Here is a 12,322-nt window from a genome sequence, read left to right on the forward strand (position 1 = left end):
ATGGGGGGGTCAGAGCACTGTGTCAGTGGGGGGTGGGTCTGTCTTGGGATGCAGTCAGGAACTGCAGCCTGTTGGGTCCCTAGTGAGTTCCCAGTCAGAACTGTAGAGGGGGTTGGAGAGGTGTGAAGGCAGGCCTTGTCCTCTCATCAGGACACCTACGCAGGAAGACCACAGCCATGCTGGGGATCAGTCGAATAATATTGTTCATCATCATTCAGGAGAGGAAAAAGAAGCTGCCTAAGAAAAAAAAATTGTTCCCAGGCTTATTTCTAGAATTTATTTAATTGCACAGGGGCTTGAAGGCTCAAAAGCAGCTCTCCATCCAAATGAGACAGGAGGGCCCAAAGTTCTCCAGAGGTACTTGATAAAAAATTGTGTCCTTGTCTGTGATGGCCATGGCTGCCACAAATGACTCACAGTAACTAAGAAACTTTTACTTCCATACCAGGTCCTCCCCAGATGACTCCAACCTGCAGTAGCTCAACATGACTCAACCCTTTGGGACCCTTCAGTGGTCCTTAGTGTGGAGTGCAGTGAGCCCCTGCCCTAACCATGCCTAAGCAGAAATACTATGGGTATCTTGGAAGGACACTGTGCACTCCTGAGTTCACCTTTTAAATTCCAATAAGATTACTTCCCCATTTCCTTATGCAAATAGTCCCTATACCACTTTTCCTTCTGCAGGAGCATAAATCCTAATCAAGTAGATGGTAGAGTTGTATATTCATGACTTTTATCTCAACTAGAGCAGGTCAAGTTGTTACACTGAATACTGGCACACCTGGAAAGTCAGCCTAAAGGCAGCAAGCACAGAGAGTGACCCAGAGCAGTGGAGAACTGCAGGAGCTGCTAGGTGCAGCTGTCAGATGGTATCCAGGAAACTGTTGGAAGCAGCTAGCTACTGATCCCAAGAAGGCAACATGGGAGTTTCTATCACTAGGAGCTGAGGGTCCCTGACATTCCATCTCAGAACTAGTAACACTAAGATCTGAGAGCCACCAGTTAGTCCTCAGACCTCAGAGCTGTGAATACCAAGTGAGATGTGCTTTTCCCCTTTGTGATTTCTCTTCATAGCAGGCCCTCAGATGGTTGGTAGGGGAGATATTTAAGGGGCACAGATCATGGAGGAATACACAAAGAAGATCCCCTAAACCAAGAGAGGTTTTTTTCTATGGGGTGATGTGTTGGGTTTTGGAATCGTGTCTGTTTTCTCCCAGGATTACGGGGAGGACCTGTCTAAATCTGGAAACAAGACCCAATAGATGAACACTTGTGTGCCCTGGGTCCTGGCAACCCCAGTTATCACCTCTCAGTTCTCACTGCATGGAGGTGCACAGACAACATGGCAGAAGGCAGCAGCCAGAGAAGATTTTTTTTCCTACCAAACTGCCTTTATTCCCAGTGACAGTCAAACAAGGTACAGCTTCCCACCCAGGCTTGAATATTGTTACCCTCTCCTCTCAGTACCCTCTTGCTGCTCTCTTTCTACATTCCCTATACCCTCCCACTCCCTTCATTTTTCTGAGAACCCACAGCAACTGTCCTATGTGAGGAAGAACCTTTGGCCCTTCCAGTGCAGAATGAAGCAAAGGTGAGATCTTGCCTGAGAGGCAGCCATCCCAGAGGCCATCGGCCACCACGACTGTCCTCAGTTCCTTTTCTTCTTCTTTTGGTTGCCTGATGATGTGCACTTCCTCTTCTGAGGCTGTGAGGTTTGTGCCAGCTCCAGATCCATATTTTGCCCTCCAATGACCTGGAGAGGAGGCCCTGTGCATGTCATTTTTTCCATGAAGCATGAGCATCCAATGAGAGCGCTCTTCATGGACATGGCACCTGGAGGAGGGTGGGAGCTGCGGCGTCCTCTCTGGGAGGTGGGGCCTGGAGTGCTTGATCTCCTGAGCATAGGGTTTCTATTTGAGGGGCCTGGCTCTGGGACAGTCCCCAGGGCAGCAGGCGGTGCTGGGAGCTAAGGAGGAAATCCAGGCTTTGGAGGTCATCGTCCACATTGCAGCCATTGGCTGTCTTATGTGGCCCCCCAGAAGAAGTCGCTTTTCTGGGACCCACTATGCCTTTGTTTCCCAGGTTTAAGGAGGAGGATCTGCGGTTCTGGGGAGGATGGTTGGAGTGGATGGTCCCCAATGAGGAAGACCCGTGACAGCCTTGGAGGATACCAGTGTCCTTTGAACCCAGCAACTCTGGCTTGGTGGCCCTACTCCTCTTTATGACCTGGGAAGCCACCTCTGTGGACCAGTCCTCCATGCTGGCCCCTTGATCAGTGCAATGTTTCCGCTTCTCTGCACCTTGTTTGGCAGCTGCCTTGGAAGCTCTTGTGTCTTGTTGGGACATACCATGACCTTGAGGCACCTGTAAAGGTGCTTCTTCACAAGCTGAAGGAGAATATGAGCACTGGCCAACTCTTCTTCATGCATGAAATTGACCACAGGGATCAGGACAATCATATTTAAGTGGGAGGTGGGAAGTGGAGCTGTCACTCATCTTGGTCTCATAGAAACACACTGAGTGTCTGCTGGCCACCCTCCTGGGCTTCCATTCTGCTTGGTATCCTGAACCTTTCCATATCTCTCATGTCTCCTTCCTTTTTTCCCCATCCTACATCCTGTGACCTGGAACAGACTCACTAAGGGAGCCATCATAGACAGGATAAGGATAAACAAAGTCCCGTGAGCCACATGAGTAAAGTCCTGTGCCTTCCTCATCTACTTGCTATCCCTTGCTTCCCTCTCCAACTCTGGTCACTCCCTTTTCTGTTTACTTGTTACCCTTTGTCTCCTAGAATGCCATGTATTGCTCTGTGCCTTGGTGTCTGTTCCCAAGCCCAGGTAAACCTGGTATCTCTACCTCCTTTGTTCTACTTGGTGCCCCTTTCTCCTTGTCTACCTTTTGTTTCTCCCCAACCCCTGTTGTTCCTGGTGTCCCTGCACTTATTTATCAGGTATCTCTGTCTGTCTTCTGTACCTCCTACCCCTGGTCTACTGAGAGATCTTCCTTCTGCTTTCTACCTGGTCAGTGGTGAGTCCTTCCTGCTGCTCCAGCTTTTTTGTTAGGTCCAAGATATTTAAATATGGTTTGGAGGAAAGTAATTCTTCCAGGAAGCAGGGATGAATCATATTCTCTACCTGGGGATGAGAAGGAAGAGAGTGTGAGTGACCTTGGGAGGAAATGGCCCCAAGTCAGGAGGACTTCTAGGAGAAAGAGGAAGCACTAATAATCCCATGCTCATCTGCACCATGGGGTTGTTATAGCCCAACTACCAGCTACCCCCATGTACGAGTCCACATGTGTGCATACACATTCTCTCTCTCTCTTTCTCACACACACATAAACACATAAAATGCTGAGATTCTAGGCCAGGAAGCTCAATTCCATGAGTCCTGAAACCTTGTATACACCAAGATTGTAGGTCTAGCTCACCTTGTTGACAAAGTCCTCATCAATATAGCTCAGGAGACTTGGATCTGGGTATAAATCATCCTGTATTGGCTGTTGCTCCAATCCTTCCTCTCCCAAGTTTGCAGAAAGCTCTTCTGTGGACCAGTAGGAGGGCTCCCACATGTCAAAGTTGGTAGGCCCGAATAGCTCATCCATGATGTCCATGTACTCTTGGATGGCTTCAGGTGGGATCTCCTCAGGTACCTTGGTCTCAGGCCCGTTGGTCTTAGCCACCTTATTCTTGCGTGCCTTGATCTTGTATGCCTTTATCTCAGGCACCTTGGTCTCTGGTGCCTTGGGTTTGGCTGCTAATGAGCAGGCAGACTATGCCTTAGGGTTGATCTTTCTGGAGTTGCACACTAGGACAGGGAGGATTAGACTAGTGTGTGAATGAGGGATCCATGTTCATCCCAAACACTTGGTAGTAGGCAGGGTTCAGGGGACCTAACCTGGTATGCCATTCATGAGGACAACCTGACCCAGGAACCGAGGGATATAATAGTGCACCAGATGCAACATCTAGGAGAGTCAAGTGGGAGGACATTTGTAGTGAATGGTATTGCATGCACTCTACCCTACCAGGACCCAAGTCCCAGGCAGATCTTGTGTTGTTTCTTTGGATACACAGGAGAGAAAGGAGATCTGTACTTGGCCCAGTCAATAAACAGTTCAAAGCTGGGTGGCCAGGACCTCAGGTGCTAGGGGCTGTTTTGCTTGTAAGACTGAATCTCCAATACTGAAGGAAAAGTTCTTATTTGGGACAACAACTTGCCTTGGCCTTTGTCACTGTTTGGACACTATCATAAGCTACTGTGTGAATGTGTGAACCCTACCTGGCTGTTGTACAGCCTCGGGAAGTGGAGGCCTTGGGATCCAGCCTCAGAATTGCAGGAGGAGGTTGGCACTGGAAGACCCCTGACAACTGCATCCTTGGATCCTCCATCTCCTCTGCAGCCTCAAACTCCATGAACCTTGGTGAGATTTGGGTAAGGCAGGCAAAGGCTGAACTGAGAATTAGGTTAGCCATACCAGGCAGGTGCTGATGTGGGATTCTAGGCTATGGATTATTCTAAGCTACCAGTCAGGAGCTATTGGCAGGGATGTGGAGTTTTGTCCTGGAGTGGGACAGGCCAGTCCCAGGTGGGAGATGCTACACATAAAGAACAGCAATTCTTGGGAAACACTACATCAACTAGCACCCGAAGGGAAATCAGGTCAGAGGGACCCAGGCAGGGCCCCTAGCTGACCCTTGTTCTGGCTCTCTCCTGTTTCTGCCAGGAACCACATGATGAGTTTAGTTCTAGAAACTGGTCAGGGATGTGATTTATATCAGAAAACACCAGGGGTCTTGACCCAATTCAGGGGTACTGAGGCTGGGACCATGGGCCCTGAAAGGATCACCTGGGAGACCAAATTACAGACAGAGTCATGTGAAAGCTAAACTGAGAACATTGGGTTTCTTCCAATGAGTGTGGGTTCTTCCCTTGTTAGAATGGTAGGGATTACATAGAGCAAAGGCAGTAAAGACCAGTGACATGTCCTTGGGGCATCTGAGGTGCTGGCTGGCCCTGACCATGCACTCCCCACCGCCACCCTCTTCTGGAACATCAGGATGAAGTAGTGGCCACTTTCATGAGTTATAATCGACCCTACTCCATAAAGACGTACCAGTTCCCAGGCAGGTGGTCTGAGTGAATCCAGTGCAACTTTTTCCCTCTGCAGAGCCAGCAAACCAGAAGCGGATCCTCTGGCTGGGCTGGTTACTCCTCCCATCCTGACCCTGAACCTCAAGGCAGAATTGGAATCAGGAGTATGGAGTCTGGAGTTTCTGGGATTGTTGCAGAGAGAATGCCCAGGCCTCCAGCTAGAGGGAGCTACTCTTTGGAGAGCTAGATGCCTCGGAGCCAAAATATAGGTAGGTGAGAGGCTATACCAGACCTTGGTGTGCAAACCAAGATCCCCCACCAGTAGTCTCTGGGCCCTGAAAACTGGCTCACTTTTCTGCAGTCTCAAAAAAGCCCATCCGGTCAAAGTTTCTGGTGTGATGCCATTCCTGCAAACCCTTCAGCAGGCCCTCTTCCATGGTCATGGTGGGTTCCCATTGGGACAGAGACCGAAGTACTGGGCTGGAATTCATAAGGATCAGTGTCTGCAAGGTCACCCTCCTTTATCAGCAGACCAACATACTTTCCTACTTTGTTATCTTTGCCTCATCACGTTCAACTCAAAGTATTGACATTGGGACTCCAGTACACTTATACCAAACAGGAACACCAAGGGCTACATTGACGAGCATGATTGTGCTTGGATTCCTCAATGATATGGTGTACTGTGTGCTGAATGTTTTTATCCTCCAACATTTACCTGTTGAATCCCTAAGCCTCAATGGGATGGTATCTCAAGATTGCATTTAGTGGGGCTGGGGATGTGGCTCAAGCGGTAGCACATTTGCCTGGCATGTGTGCGGCCCGTGTTCAATCCTCAGCACCACATACAAACAAAGATGTTGTGTCCACCGAAAACTAAAAAATAAATATTAAAAATTCTCTCTCTCTCTCTCTCTCTCTCTCTCTTTAAAAAAAGATTGCATTTAGTGTTTAGAGGGTTAGATGAGATCCTGAGGGTGGTGCTTCATGAAGGCATTAGTATTCTTCCTGGAGAAGGAGGAGACACTGAAGAGATGTCAGTCATGTGAGGACAGAGGTTAACCAGCTGTCTTTTCAAGCATGGAGAAGAGAGAGCATTCATGTAACTTTAGGTCAGGTACCCTTTACCTGGGAATCCTGATTCCAGAACTGTGAAAAGGAATACTTGCCTGTGTTTGTGTCCACATGTTCCATAGTATCATGTATGGTGGCCCAGGCTGACTAAGACAGAATGGCCTGGGAGCACAGTTACAAACTGGGGCAAAGATGAACATGCCCATCCAGTATCCAAAGACAGCTTCCCCTAGGTGTCACATCACCAGAGGGTCCCAATCAGGAGTTCATGACAATGTGTATAGGTATCCTTAGAGTTCTGTGTTGGGGCCAGCACCCCTAAACGCACTTGTGGTTGTGATGTCCCCTGTTCCAGGAACAATCAGGTCTATGGTGGAAGGTGAAATGGTTGGGAGAGGCATGGAGTCAGACAGCCAACTTCAATTCCTGCCCCACATCATCCCCAGGAACCTCCTCTGACCTTGAGTCCTCCATGTGATGGTGATGATCATTGGAAACAAAGATTGCCTGCACTCACAGGCCTGTGATGGGCACCTGACATAAGACACACTTCATTCCCTGGTGTTAGGTGAATACATCTTGGAATATAGGTGTCTCAGCTTGTAACCCCCACCCTCAGGACCTTGCTTCCAGTTCCCCTACATCCCAGCCTCCTCTTTCCAACCCTTGCTTTTCCTCCTTGCAGAGCTCAAGGAGGAGCCTGAGGAGAAAACTCACACAAGGAAACAGGAAACCGCTTCTACATTGGGAGTCTGAGGAAGTTGCCTGCAGACCAGGGTCTTGAAGTGCTGCCAGCACTGGAAGTTCTCATAGATGCTATGAGGTCTGCTGGAGTCATCTGGTGGCACCGCAGCCTGGAAGGTGGGTGGTGTGCCCTCCCCATATACTGTACCTGGCCATTGGCGCACATTCATTGGGAACATGATGGGGGACGGCTGGGAAAATGGTCATGGTGTTGGAGGGTGAAGGCCCAGGTGCCAGTGGATCCCATAGTTTTGGATCCCCCCACTGGCTGAAGCAGGCACAGTGGTCCTCAGGGCAGAAGGTGCCGTGAGGAATGGAGCAGGATGCTCCACACCCCCACAGAAGGCCCCTGGGGCCCTCCAGTTGAGGGGTGCCTGAGTGTGGGCTATGTTCTGAATATGAGGAGGCCCTTCTGGCCTCAGTTATGGCCCACATTGTCCAAAGGTGAACAGCTCTGGCACATATGGTTGTCCAGGGTAAGTAGACAATACCAGAGAGTTACCCTGGTAGATGGGTACAGTCACTCATGGTGCCATGGGCAGCTCCCAGAATGGCTGGTGTGTTGGCATAGGGGCAGCTGGAAGAAAGGGCAGGCCCCTGAACACAGACATGTGGGTATCAGGATTGAAGTTCATGCCTCATCTCTGTGATGCAGATGCTGTGGAGGCAAAGCAAAGCAGAGAATGGAGGAGGGGAAATGGCAGCAGGATTGAGGCCCTCCAGTTCCTTACTCAGTGGGAATCCAAGGACAAATTCTCACAGCTCAGGGCCTTGTGGGAAGCTAAATTGTGCAGTTTGCAAGTGTCCCTGAAGGAATTTCAAGCTGTGTTCCTTCAGTCATAGTTCTACCCAGAGAAAACTCATTTTTAGTACACCAGGATTCCCAGTTGACTGTGACACCTCAGCTTTCCCTGACGCTGAGAGGCCTCTTGTGCATCCTTTGCAGACACCCCATTGGCCTCCTAGGTGACTCCCTAGAATTGGATCAGTTTGACTTTGCTCAGTGGCATCATGCCCCTCCTCATGCTCACCAACAGAAAAGCAGTCTTCTCCAACAGGAAAGGGCATATGCAGGTACTCCAGGGTCATTTGTGAAGATGAATGTTTCTAAAGACTATTGCCCCATCACCTCCTCAGCCTTCCTTTTGCTAATACTCCTTGTATACCCTCCACTTCTTTCCTAGTCTTCCACAAATAAACAAAAACCACCTGATTTAGATCTCTGCCTAGATAGATGCTGAGGAATCCTGAATTTCACCCTGCCCAGCACATCCTGCCCAGCATGTGGGTGCATCTCCCAGCACTTCCCACAGCAAACACTAATGGGTGTCCAGATTCTGGCCAGCTGTATCCCTAGTGTTCTCTGTTTCCTGCCATGATACATGGAGTTCCTTTCCCAGGGAAGAGGTCTATGTGACCGACACTGAGTCCCCAAGATCCTCTTCTGGGCTGACTAGCAAAGGCCACTGAGGTTTATGAAGTTGATGGGATGGTGAGGATTGGAGTTTTCCAGATATTTTCACAGCCACTCGTCATTTTTTTTTATTGGGCCTGGGAATTGGAGACATTGTGAGGTCCTTTTCCTTTGCAATCCCAATAATGGGAAGGAAAGTGTCACAGAGACTCAGGCCTGCACCAGCTGCTACCTGCGGCAAGGTTGTTGGGAGAACATTCCTGTTCACCAAGACATTATGCAGAATGATGTCAAGGAATGGGACATGCACCACACTTCAGCACTTGCATGTATTAATCAGGACACCTGCCTAAATTCCAATGACAATATGAGTAGAGCCCCTTCCTAACTGTATGCTATTCTCCTTCTTGTCTTCATAAGAACCCAGTCATCTTCAAACCTGGTCCTGGAAAATGAAGAACACCCCACATGTGCTCCCTTTTCATGGAGTACCAACTAAACGAGGAAGATAAGCAGTCTTCGTTTTGATTTGGAAACAATGAGCTGAGGCTATACACATAGAGTGTGAAAGTTATAATGATTTAGAAGACCCCCCCAGAGGCTCAAATCTATGTTGATTGAGGTTTCCTGGGTTCCCTGCCCTTCTGGAATCAATGACACCTAGTGTTAGAATGGAAGGAGAAGTTTTCCTGGGCAGGTAGTTGGTGAGGGACCCTGGGCTGTGGCAGTTGGAGTGTCCTGCAGCCTCACCCACAGAGAGTATATTGCACTGCATCTGTGGCCATTGAGATCCCCATTGGGCAGTTTTCTAACTAAGCACTTCTTACCACTGCCCAGTTATGATCTGAGACTCTCACTCAGTCCTCTCAGAATGATAACCTAGACAGCTTCCCTGTGTCTGATGAATGGACACAGGGCTCAGCCCTAACTGATCACCACTATGACACCATCTGTGACTGCCTAAAAAAACATGATGCAGTGACCTGTGTCCATTCTACAAGGAATCAATCCCTTGGCCTCCCTCCCTTCTTCTGACCCAGTGTACTTCCTCTGATTAGTGTGAACATGGGTCTTAGGAGCCCTCCTCCACATGAGCAGTATCAGTCTTCCTGGGGCTTCCTGGGCCATGTCAAGTGCATTGTCTAAGGCTCTTTTCTTCCCTTACATCTGCTCAATGAGTTGACCACAGGGGAAGTACTCCATTCTAATTCCCAAGGGTTTCAGAGGTGACTAGCCCTCAGATAACAAACTTCTGTCCCTCCAGACTCACCTCCTTCTGAAGGTCAGGCAGGACACCTGACAGAGTGTCTCACAGTCTCCACAGTGGGGAAACTTCAGTACAGGACCCAGAGAGTGATCTGTCTGTAACAGATGCTCAGGGTCCAAATGGCCAAGTTGGGCAAAGTTTAAATGTAAACCCCAGTGGAATGTTGGACCCAGACATTCTGCAGGGTTGGAGGGGTCAAGAGGAGCTGGCCTGGGTGGGGGCTGGGTAGACATTCCATGAAGAGCTCTGATAGGTATAGAAGAACCTCTGGTTCCCTTCAGGCAATTTAAGGGTGACACAAGTGCTATGTGCCTCTGGGTCATTTTGAAGTATTTTCTAAAATCCACAGGAGAGGGGTGTGTCAGGTGGGCCTCTCTTTCAACAACTGAATCATCTTTGCTTGTCCTGATGGGAAGGACCAGTGAACCATGTTGCTCATCAGCCACAAAATCAAGAGTATAAACAGTCAATACTCTAAAAAACTGAGGGGTGTGGATTGTGTTTTATGTATAAAGTGTTTTTTTCTTGTTGTTGTTGATTATTTTTTATCCCATCCCTGGCTTGCAAAAGACACAGTTGGGTGTTCATGAAATATTAACACCTTATTATAAGTCTTTTAAATAAATGGCAGGATGGGGGCAAACCATGATATTCAGGCACTAAAAAGCTTCTTTCACTCTTCCTTCCCTCTTTTTTTTTTTTTGAAGCAGTGATATAAAATATGCAGTGCAATAAAAACTATTTCTCATTCCACAGTTTTTTTTTTTTTAATAATCATTTACCGTAATGAATGCTGGAGACTAGATTTTCAAAGCAAGCTTTATTTGCTAGACCCAGGTTGAATTCAGGGGCTTGCATACTCTTGGTCAGTGCTTTGCCACTAAGCTTCAGCGCTTACCCCATGCAATCAGTTTTGCACTGCTTCAAACTGCTAGACCACAGGTACTCATATAATAACACTAGTCAAATTCAATTTGTGCAAACCAGCCATGGGAAGGAACACAGGGTAGAGAGCTTCCTTAGCTTCCAAGGACTGCAGCATGGTGGTCTCTACAGCAGGCATGACAGGTTTGTAACTGTGAAAATCACTTTGTCATTTCAGATGCTCCCGCTGAAAGAAGGGCCAGCCCAGAGGCTCTGGATGAGGGGCCACCTTGCTGAGACACCTTACCAGGCTTCCCTACCCACTTCGTCCTCCTGCAGGGCTCTCCTGGTGTCCCTCCTGCAACCCTCGTGCCTGAGCACATGCTTGGCTGAAAGCATACATTCATGGGCCGCCATCCAACGGCTCCAGCGTCTGTTGCGGCTCTAGTGGGGCAAGGTGCAGGCGCCAGCGAGGACAGCGGGTTCCCAACGGCTGACCAGGCTCCCATGGCATCCTCCAGACTCAGTCCCATAGGTCCCGAGGTTCTGGACTCGTGAGCCTCTCATATTCCCACTGTGTTCATGCCCAATCCTCCTGCCCCTGTGCTTCACCAGGCAGCCTGAGCGCAGGCTTCCCCCCCCCCCCCACCCCGGGAAATGGGCCACTCGCACCAGGCCCGGAAGTGAGGAGCTCATTTGTCAGTGCAGCACCCACTTCGAAGTGTCCTCCATCCATGTCTCTTGCAGGCTGTGCCATGCCTGGGCTCCAGTCACCTGTTCAGTGCTTGAGTAGCATGGTCCCTGTCATCAGGTCCGAAGCCCCTGTCAGGTCCACCAAAGTGATGACGGTCATTGCTGCAGTGTGGCTGGGCACAATTCACGAGCCACTTGCCAAGCAGAAATGAACTTTATTTTTAGAACACACATGCCACACCACACGAGCTCTTCAGGAATTCCCTCAGAGCCCAACTGCCACCACGGGCTTCCCACAAGCCTCTCAACCTCCCCCACTCCTCCTGCTCTTGAGGCCGATTGGCTGGGTTGAGAGGGCAGAGCCAAAATAAAGTTCCCCAATGAGCAGCTCCGTGGTCTGAAAGGGCGGGGAAACAGCCCAATGAGCATCACTGCAGAGGAGCCAATCAGTTGGCAGCTAGAAGTTTGCTGGGGCCGCTGTGAGCCAATCATCAGCTGGCAGCTGGAAGTTTGCTGGGGCCCCTTCAGCTGTGGCTCTCAACATCTCCCCCTCTCTGTTTAAACAACAGGCATGTGGCTTAGGGACCGTGCCTGCCTTAGGTTGTCCAATACTACTTATGGTCCTTACCAGTCATCGGATGAGCTGACCTCAAGGCGTCAGCCTCCTATCTTAGGTTGGTACCATTACAATTGGATCTTACCCGTCATTGACTACTGGTCCAGCATACAGCCACACCTGTGGATAGGTCTTTGTACCAGCGGGGGTGGGGGGGGTGGGTGAGGTTTTTTGCCTCACCTTTGTTGGCCCCCAAATTTTAGCTGAATGACCATCAAAAGCAGATGGGAGGAAGATACACCAAGCCAATTGACGGCTCCTTTTGGAAAAATTGTACCACCGATGACACCATTAGCAAAAATACCCCAACACTACCACAAGTCGCTGCACCAACAGATAGTTCACAATGCATACAAGTGAGTTCACAATGCATACAAGTGATACGTAGTCCAGGCAAGTTCTGCAAGCAGTTCAGTGACGGCTCCTTTTGGAAAAATTGTACCACCAATGACACCATCAGCAAAGATACCCCCAAACTACCACAAGTCGTTGCACCAACAGATAGTTCACAATGCATACAAGTGAGTCCACAATGCATACAAGTGATACATAGT

General features: G+C 49.3%; 1 long non-coding RNA gene across 1 annotated transcript; it reads left to right on the forward strand.

Moving 5' to 3' along the window:
* Positions 1-4,379: 4,379 nt before the first annotated feature.
* LOC139702203 (uncharacterized) lies at positions 4,380-10,929 on the forward strand. Its single transcript, XR_011704791.1, has 4 exons — positions 4,380-4,436; positions 5,173-5,365; positions 6,856-7,031; positions 10,698-10,929. It is a non-coding gene; the product is annotated as an uncharacterized lncRNA (long non-coding RNA).
* The last annotated feature ends 1,393 nt before the right edge of the window (positions 10,930-12,322 follow it).

The sequence above is a fragment of the Marmota flaviventris genome, chromosome 16 (genome assembly GCF_047511675.1).
Source record: "Marmota flaviventris isolate mMarFla1 chromosome 16, mMarFla1.hap1, whole genome shotgun sequence".
Taxonomy (NCBI): Eukaryota; Metazoa; Chordata; class Mammalia; order Rodentia; family Sciuridae; genus Marmota; species Marmota flaviventris.